The following is a 10,223-nucleotide window of genomic DNA, read 5'->3' as shown; positions in this document are numbered from 1 at the left end:
TAATAGAAATTGCAAGACGCACTACACCATCCACTTCAAAGAAAACAACTGCACAAAAGAAGAAACTTGTCTGATATATTGCGCAACAATATATAGCAGGAAAATATATTTCAAAAACAAAGTTTATTTCTTGTATATAAGTCCATAAATCCCAATGAGTTTTAATCAAGGTTTCGATTTTATTCTTTAGTGACCTTTCCTCTTTTTTCAATTCATCGACTGCGTCAGATAAATTATTGAATCTCTTTGACGCCACGACGGCAGCTGCCGCTATAACAAGCACACAACAATCTAATTGCCCAATTCCGTAAATAGATAATAATGTGATGTTCAGATTACAGAATGCGAGTTCAAACTCGGAATTAGTTATTTCCTTCAGAGTAGGATACAGAAATAAGTCAATTACAGTAACAAACGACATTATTGAAATAAATAAAAGTGTAAGTATAGCTATAAAAAGCATTTGAATGTCATCAGCCATTTTTTCCTCTCCTTTGTATCCACTGTTATTTCTAGAAATGTAAACCCTCTTCCTTTTAAAGAAACTGAATTGAAAAGCTCCAAAAATAAAAAATGTAATTAAAATAAATTTTATGAGTATCTGATTGTTCGGGAACATTCGGATCCATCCGACACACACCAAATTATCCGTTACTTCTTGGGTAGAAAGTATTATGTTAGTCCACATAAATATCTCTATCGCTGTTTGGTACAAAGGATATAACTTTGACAGATATTTCCATTTTTTGGCGGGTTTCTTACAATCGCAATACGCCATTTTAATCCCAAATATTTCTAACGACCAGAGGACTGGTCCTAGAAAGCAAACAATGCACAAACTACGTTTTGTATCACCTGAATACATGTTTTACTCTTATTTATCAAATAACCTATTGTAAATACGAAAAATGTTAGATTAGTATGCAGCTTCAGTTCCACGGTTGTATTGCAAAATATTTCGCTAAATACATCAAATGCACGCTTTCTTTAAAGAGAAAATATTTCTGAATAAGATATTACGCAAACGATTGATTTTAGTTATGTATTACACTCACGTGATCGAAACTGCATCGGTAACCTTCACTAGTAAATGTATTATTCCAATTCCTTAAAAGCCTATTTATTTCATTTTTTAGATTTAAATAATCCGAATTATTCTAATTATTTTTTTAAAAATATTTTTCTTCTCTCAAGACAACTGAGGGATTTGATTTTAAAACGTAATTATGTATGATATTTAAGAGATGATTTTTATAAAACTAAAAAGAACAGCAATATCGATATGAGTAATAATTATAAAAATACCGTTTGTACCTAATCCATATAGTATAAAAGATAACAATGAAAACTACAGTAATCCTCGATTTCATATAAAATTGTTATTGTGAAAAGCCGGAACGGATGAAGTAACTTTTGACACTATGAAAAGTTATATGTTTTGGAATCAAAACAATGTAATGAAAAAATATCAATTTTAGATTTTAACAAAATTTATTGTTACATTGCCACAATAAAAAATTTGTTTGTTTCGTTGATGAAAAAATATGATTGAAATTTTTAATCATATTTTTAATTATTTAGTTTCAAATACATGCACTCCACCTAAAATTAACCTTAACATCATTCTTTTCCGTTAGCTATTATTGTGGCGGTTATCTATATAACACCTTTCGGGGAAAATTTTGATTTGAAATAACATGACTTCCGGTCTGCTTCTGAAGATTGTATACAATTTATCCACTCCTACTGTTCTTAATGTTACCATATCTGTTTTTGTCTTTCATCTGTCTATCTCCGTTGTGGAGGTTTAGGAAAGACAGACAATAGACGGATGACGGACAGATACAAACGGCAGTCGGAATTTACAGATCTATGTTTTTCAAATTGCATCCCAATAATTAAATAAGAAAATTATTGATAAAATTATTATAGCAAGTTTCACCAGAAAACTGCAAATTAACACCCATTTGTTTCTTTTCGTACAATAAATAATGAACATGCTGGTGAAATCATGCATGAATTGTAAAGTGTTTCATCAACATTGCTTAAGTTAATTGCGGTATTTGTAAATTCAGGAATTAGCCTAATATCGAGATTACTGACTGGAGGATTTTACCAACAAATTGTACCGAAAGATTACTGAATCCCGAGATATTGAGACACAATTAGTGAATCCAATAATCTTGACACTAGCGTTGCTAGAAAATTTTCTTACACGTTACTTAATTGGATATTTCGAAAAGACGCGCTTACATACAAGCATGGCAGACAGCAAAAAAGAAGTCAACAACTCAATTTTTCTCATCGAGATCAGAGTATTTGATAGAATTAATCCAAAGTACAAAGATATAATAGAATAAAAACAGACGAATTTCTTTTGTTTAAAGCAAAAGTAAAACATGGCAAAAGTTTCCGGAGGTTAAAAAACGAGACACCAGAAAGTTGAAAATTTTATAGAAAAATTTGAAGCAGAAAGCGAAAAAAGATGTGGCGCCAAATAAGCGAGCACCGATGAGTACTGGTGGAGGAGTATGTGCCGACGTTGAGCGTCCTATGCCACCAATTTCTCAAAAAATTTTCACTTTCATTTCCGAGCATTTGTACGCCTCTCTCAATCCTGTTGACTGTGATGCTGATTTTAACGCTTCTATTGAAGGTAAATTTGTTTATATCAAATTATACTCGATCAAAACTAACAAGTAATAAATTAAAATTAAAAAATATATATAAACTTTAGGAAATATTTCTCATTATGCAGAATGGAAAGAAAGAATCTCATAATTTAACGGAACGATTTCGAGTAATTATGTACAGATTAGTGTTTATATATTAGATCGCTTCTCTTTCTAAAATTACTCCGTTTTTATTTTCCCGGCTCTGTTATATATAAAAAGGGGGAGAATGGCAATCAGTCAACAAATGACCCCCTCCCCCGAGAGTTTTACAGTTTGGACTCATGGGACTTTGAAACGTTGAGAAATACAAAAAATTCGGGGGTTTTCAGTGTGTGTGGACATTAGTGCGTATGTTGGCGTATATTTCGTTTAATATCTCAAGAAGGAAGTAATGATTAAGACACGAAATTTGGAATGATAATTTGCTCAAGAAACATTGATGTTATTAAATTTTGGTACTTGAAACTCTAGAGGATGGGAAGATAGAGGTACGCCATATGTCATATCTCGAAAGTAAACACACTTAATAAAGATGTAACCTATTTAGAATTAAAAATATAAAAGTTATTTTTTTATAAATAAAATTGCCTAACAGCCAGGAAAGTTACGCAACTTGATAAACTTTTTTTCTCTTCTGGAAATTTCGCTTTCATTCGAGTTTATGCTTTCGTGACAAGAAGGAGCCATCTTTTCATCAGGAATAATAATAGACTCGATGCTTGAATTTCGCTTTTCGGATGTAAGTCATCTAAGTGCTTACGTAGGGTTTGATGTTCGAATATATAATGATAGCAGAAAAGAAAAGTTGTGGATTTATAGTAAATCATTCAATTAAGTAATTAATTAATCGGAACATTAGCTTATTGAGAAACCTGTAAAGTTTATTTATCTTTTTACATTCGGAAAAACGTAAAAATCTTCAGCTTTTCACAAATGGAACATTAAAAAATTTTAGTTTTGAAAAACACACGACAAAATTAGTAACTTATGAGCTATTTAATGCAGTGGTGCAGACTTCTCAATTGAAAGCAGATTGAACAGAAATCTTGTGAAGAGGGCCGCAAATATTTCCTATGTTCGATATGCAGTATGATATGCCAGCTTCCATCAGTTATAAGTGTTGTTTTAAATACGTGGTCGACTTGATTTGCCTTGGACCCTTTATTTCACTGCCACCGATTTAATACGTAAAAATTAAAAAGTATAAAATTTAAAAATTAACATTTATAGTTTTTTCATTATTTATTAACAATAATATTATTATGATCTCCTGTATTCAATATTAACAACGTTAAAAAATGCAAAGAAAGAGATTAAATCGAACAAAATAACATTATTTCGATTAATATTTTTAACGATTAATTGAATAATTAATCGCTAATTGCACCTCTGAAATACACAAAATGCAGATTTTCTTAAAAGAGAAAATATTTTGAACAGGGTATTACGCAAACAATTGATTTAAGTTTTATATTGCAATCACGTGACGATAACTGCAAGGGCAGCCTTCAATAGTGAAATAATTAATGTATAATATGAATATCTCAAAAGCATATGATCTCATTTTTATTTGAATAGTTCGATGTAAATTTTTTGATTATTCATTACATTTATATTATATTATTATATATTCCTTTATTCCTTATGTATTTTTTTTCCTTTTTAGAAGACAACCAATTCAATTGAAAATTCGTAAAAAATTTGATAAAGTATAGAAAATATATTTTATGCAGATAGACATAGTTCCCAGTGATGCATGACAGGGAACTAAACTCATCTAGTTAATATTCTGGTGGTTTGTGTCAGTCAAATCGGTCAAAGCAACTTGTTAATTATGCTTACTAAAGAAGCGATTAAGCATATTACAAAAGATTTTTTTTATGATTCGCATAATTTTTTCGCGTTTACTATTAAATATTTCAAAGTTTAAAATTCTATGCTGTATATTAATGTACTAAAAACGTTAGAGACTCAGTTTAATTTTATACCAGTTATATGTTGCAATGAGCTATATTTCTATCGATCTACAACATACACACACAAATATATACTGGAATTAAATTAAATAGACCGTAAGACTAATAAAAAAAATCAAATTTTTTTATAATGAGCATACGAAACCTGCCTATTTAGTTATAAATTAAAACAAACAAATATCGCCAATTTTACTTTTCTCTATTTATCTGCGGTTTTAGAAGACCGATGCCATCGGCGTTCAGTAAAACATCGATGTCATCACAAAATTACACCTTAAATGAAATACGAAATTTTCGAGATACCGTATTTTTACGTTCATTTAAAAAATTAATTGTTAGTTGGAGCTGCTTCGCCGTTACTAAAGAACTGTACTTGAAACTCCTTCAGTTTGTATTGTGCTTAAATAAATGCACAAGTCGTTTAATCTGGAATCGTCAAATTTATACACTCATAACTATCCTGTCACTGGCAGATTTTCAAACTAATTGATGTTCGACTTCAATTTACGATAGTGAGTCGAGTCCACAGTGTCCACCAAATGTCGTTGGACAACTCACACATCAACTAGAGCCACTGCATGGACTAAGCATGAAGTGGGACGCTGGGTAAATGCAAGATATTAAAACTCACATAAATACAGCTGGTCATTAACGAATGCGAAAATATTCGCGATCGACTTTGGAAAAAACTTGTTAGGTAAGAATGGGAAAATTGCAAGGCTAAAGAAAAATATTACAATGCGATTTCTTCGCGTGCGTTTGACACCGCAAGACCGGTCCGAGCTAAACGCAGGTTAAAAAAGACGCGGCCAAAAAGAACAGCACCGACGAGGGTGGGATTCGAACCCACGCGGGTAAAACCCAATGGATTAGCAGTCCATCGCCTTAACCGCTCGGCCACCTCGTCCTGAGGGTCAACCCTATTTTTCGATACATGTTTTTTCGCCAATCACTCCACAACGCTTGGCAACAACAGTTGCACACGTAATATTGGCTTCAGTGGCGTGGCGAGTGATCGGGTGATGGCGTTGTCGCTAACACGGGACACTGTCTCACAGCGTAAGTATTTCGTCTCCGAACACCGAAAACTTTGATTTCGACTCGGGCGATGTGACGTCTTCTTGTCTGTAGTGATATGGCTTTCTACCTTACTGGACCAGCGTACTTACCTTACTGGAAAGCCAGCGTACCGCTACGAACCAGCTGAAATCGCGCCGGTTAGTTCTGCAACTGCGCACAGGCAGACAAATCGGTGTAATACAAGCCCTAACGTGCAACTAAAAAGGGTGAAAGAAACGAATTGGGCGAAGCAAAGCACTTGTTATCAATTCGCACATGTTGTGTTCATTCCGTCGATAGCTCAGCTGGTAGAGCGGTGGACTGTAGTGGTTATAGCTATCCGTAGGTCGGTAGTTCAATTCCGCCTCGACCGACGTGATTGTTTTTTTTCCACGTTCGGCGTCAAAACTTACGAGAACCAATTCGCACTCTCGCTATACATGTCGTTTCGAGAACACGCCTATGCCAAAATACTCGTTTTGTGAGAATTCAGTTTTCATTTTTTCATTGCAGACGTCACGATCGAAGGCTACAGTTCTCGATTTTGCGCAGAATTTAAAGAAAAGCTGTAACGAGCAATTGCACTTTTGCGCGCTGTAATTGTTTTCACCAAAGCATTTGTTCAACTCGGCTGACATAATTTCGAAGATTTGAAGGCGTGAAAGAGCTGACAGCGTTCCGAGCTGCGTAGCCAAGAAACGCCTGGAGAAAAAATTAATAGATGAAACGAAATAGCGTATTATTCACACACCTGTGTTCAAGTATGTACGTTCGATCAACCAGGAAGAAAGAACAGGTGGAAGTTTGGTTTCCGAGCATGTCAAGTCGTTGAGGAAGTAACGGTCAAGATCGCGTTACAGCGTGTTCCGTTCTGTCCGTGCTTTATTAGCATTGCACATTACAAACGCACGAGCGAAAATTTAACGTAACTGAAAATCTGTCGGCATTTCAGTTTCGGAATGAGAAATAAAAGGCATGAGCGGTGTAAAAATTTAGTTGGCGCCAGTTGCAAAAAAACGTATCCCTGGCGGGACTCGAACACGCAATCCCCGTTTAGGAGACCGATGCCTTATCCATTAGGCCACAGGGACGTCTCGTATCGAAGCTTTTCCTATCGTTCAAATGGCCCGCGAAGTGTTAATTAATTGTAGCTGGACACGCACAGAATCCGTTTAAAAATTCTTGCGGAACATGTTGCTATAACTCGGCTGGAGTGCGCGCCGTCACACAGTAAAAACAGGATGTTTACAACATGGCGTTTTCCGCGGTTTACATATTGTCTGTCTTTCAGGAATGAAAATTTACAAGTTGTGAAAGCGCACGTTAATTATTTTATAACGTAGGTAAGTATGATTTTTCCAATAGCAGCCATTATTCAATAATACAGTGGGTGGTCGGTTAACGAACAGTTCGGATAGCGAACAAATCGGATAACGAACACTTTCGCGAAAGATTTTTATGATCGGACAACGAACACTTTACTGAACAAACATGAAAAGAATCGACGGAAAATAATGAATACCAATGGATTTTCCCTTGTCTTCAGGTAACAATTCGAAACCTTTCGGAGCGCAGGAGACGTCAACATCGACGCTTAACCCGATACCGATCGTATAGTATTAATATTTCTCCGAATTTTGAAACTCTCCCTAGTAATTCCAGCTTTTTGTCTACCTTTCTGGCAATAAATTTTTTATAGTATTCGCGAGACTGTCGTACAGGCACTTGTTAAGTTTTGCTCGGTGTTTATTTACGAAAGGTGAAAGTTTAACTGTCCCATCGGATAATCGTTAACGTTTTAAGTAAGAATAGGAAAATTGCAAGGCTAAAGAAAAATATTACAATCCGATTTTTTTTTCGCGTGCGTTTGACGTTGTAACACCAATCCCAGCCTAAAAAAAAGACGCATTATCGACGAAGGTGGAATTCGAACCCACGCGGGTAAAACGCAACGGTTTAGCAGTCCATCGCCTTAACCGCTAGGCCACCTTGTCCCAAAACACTACCCTATGTTTCGACACATGCATTTTCGTTAATGAAAATATTAAGAGCTCGTCTTATACCAAGGGCGGAATGGAAGCACTGCTTCCTTCACAGACGTGTTCTTGTCACAAAAAATATGGCGAAAAATCTCAATCAAATTCTTTGTGAATCTGTAAAGTTGGCTAAATTTATTAAAAGCCGACCGTTACAGAATAGCCTGTTTGCTAAACTATGCGATGAAATGGGCGAAAATAAAAAATCTCTTCTTTTCCGTATAGAAGTTAGATGGTTATCGCGAGGGAAAGTGCTAACCCGGGTACTGTATTAGAATTGCGAGATGAATTAATAATATTTTCCAGGATAAACAAACGCCATTCTCATTGTTTTTATAGAATAATGAGTGTATGCTGTTGTTGGCTTACTTAGTTAATGTATTTTCGCATTTAAACGACTTGAATGTGAATTTACAAGGACGTGATAAAACATTTTATTAATGACAGACAAATTTCATGCGTTCATTAAGAAGCTTGATATCTGGATTATTCGCCTTCCAAGCAAAAATTTGGATATGTTCCCACTCACTTCGGATTATATTGAGAAAAATTTGAATGAACAAGACACTATTATTCACCACAGTTTAGATTGCATGAAGATGCATTTGCGTGAGCTAAAAACTCAGTTGACGAAGTATTTCCCGAAAGATAAAAATGATTTCTCGAAGAGATGGGTACTGACTGAATTCGTTTAGTAAAAATGTTGTTGTCGCTGCTAAGTTACCAGTTGAGATTCACGACCAGCTCATCGAAATGTCTGCCGACAAAACGCTGCAACTGCAATTTACATCTGAAGATTTAAATACGTTTTGGCTTGCTCGTCGACATAAATATCGAAATTTAGTCACAGAAGCATTAAAAATATTAATCCCTTTCGCCACGTCTTATCTCTGTGAAAAAGGTTTTTCGTCTATGGTTGCGAAAAAACCTAAATACAGGAATCGTCTTTTATCACTCGAAAACAATTTGCTTTTGTGTGTTTCTAACGTAGANTATTATAATCAAAAATTGTGAAATTGGTAAATAAACTGTAACTGATGAATCAATTTCAATATTATATTAAATTACACTTGGATTCATTCCAGTTAAACATATTTAAAAATTAGGTTTAAAAAATATATATGTGAATGAAATTTTTGAGTTGTTGTTATCTATATTGATCATTGAAAAATCAGAGATAAATTCATTTTCTTATGAGTAATTAGCCAGCGAATGTATTTAGAATCTTATAAGTGTGGAGCTTCAGAAGTGGGTCGAGAATACGCGCACAAAAAAAAATTAATTGTATTTTCTTGTAAAGAGAATGAAAGGGGGAAAAACAAGTGGGAGGGAAATGGAAATTTAGTGTCCATAAAAGGGCATGTTTATAGAAAATTCTTGGGGAAAAAACTTCTCAAACAAAAGATAATGTAAAAATAATGTAAATCCTAAGATCGAACATCTTCTATAGAGATCAAATTGACAGTCCGTGTTGACTCATCCCGCGATCTGAATGCACTAAATAATTCTGTCGTAGTTTTCTATAATTGTTCTAGATCTTAAACCATAAAAATACTGCATAATTCATAAAATCGACCATTCTTTCAAACTGTCTGGACGACGTTGTCGTATTTTTTGTATTAGCTATAGCTTTAAAATTTTATTGCATTCCCATTGGTTAGAAACAACTTACGAATAGCTCCGAATGCAGATTCATGTTACAACAGCAACAAATGTCAGCCGTAGCCGATAAAAGTGATTACAAAAACTATTCGAAGTCGCTTTTTATCTGATATTTCTCGCATTCGGGCCGGCTAATACATCAATTCTATATTCGTATTCGAGTAAAGTAATATTCAGCCATCTCTAGTTTTGTGAATTAACCAAGTTGAAATGTATTCAACAAACAATTATGAACATATAGCAATCTTTCTCTTGCCCTGAGATATAGCCACCAACTCAACTTTGAAAACAGCTTAAAGAAACTGATATCAACTATTGACCGTAAAATCGCGGCTATTCCAACAGATGTTCTTGAAAATGGAGAGTCAAGTGTATTTCAGAAATGATTGAAGAAAATCATTGTAGATAAGGGTAAAAGTATTACACAAATTGTAACAATTATTTGAAAAAAAAAGCTTTAGATAATGATTACACTGATATTTGAAAGAGATGTGTGTATCTCAATCTTCAGTTGTGACATTGTTAAATTTGCAGATGCCTATTGGAAAACCTTACATAAAAACATATACATAAACATTTTTTTTTTATTTCAGAACATTCGACACTTCTGTATTATGTTAGAAACATCGTTTCTTTTAACTCTTTTATCACGTTAACCCGTAAATTAAAATACCTTTATAGTTTATTGTTCATAAATAGGTTATGAATACTACCGGTATTAAAATTTCTGTTTAATTAATGAAAGCATAAACTTTATTTTTCGAAAAACTTCCTTAAAATATATTATGAAAAACACACGATAGATTTAAATTTAA

The 10,223-nt window shown here is 34.0% G+C and overlaps 3 non-coding genes across 3 annotated transcripts; 1 reads left to right on the top strand and 2 right to left on the bottom strand.

Moving 5' to 3' along the window:
- Positions 1-5,476: 5,476 nt before the first annotated feature.
- Trnas-gcu lies at positions 5,477-5,558 on the bottom strand. Its single transcript has one exon. It is a non-coding gene; the product is annotated as a tRNA-Ser (tRNA).
- A 442-nt stretch (positions 5,559-6,000) lies between these two features.
- Trnay-gua lies at positions 6,001-6,084 on the top strand. The gene is given in 2 exon segments: positions 6,001-6,037; positions 6,049-6,084. It is a non-coding gene; the product is annotated as a tRNA-Tyr (tRNA).
- Positions 6,085-7,622: 1,538 nt separating this feature from the next.
- Positions 7,623-7,704, bottom strand: Trnas-gcu. Its single transcript has one exon. It is a non-coding gene; the product is annotated as a tRNA-Ser (tRNA).
- Between the last annotated feature and the right edge of the window lie 2,519 nt (positions 7,705-10,223).

The sequence above is a fragment of the Centruroides sculpturatus genome, unplaced genomic scaffold (genome assembly GCF_000671375.1).
Source record: "Centruroides sculpturatus isolate CEXI.00-Female unplaced genomic scaffold, Cexi_2.0 scaffold452, whole genome shotgun sequence".
Taxonomy (NCBI): Eukaryota; Metazoa; Arthropoda; class Arachnida; order Scorpiones; family Buthidae; genus Centruroides; species Centruroides sculpturatus.
The sequence above is the reverse complement of the archived record's forward strand: the minus strand, read 5'-3'. Positions and strand labels throughout refer to the sequence as shown.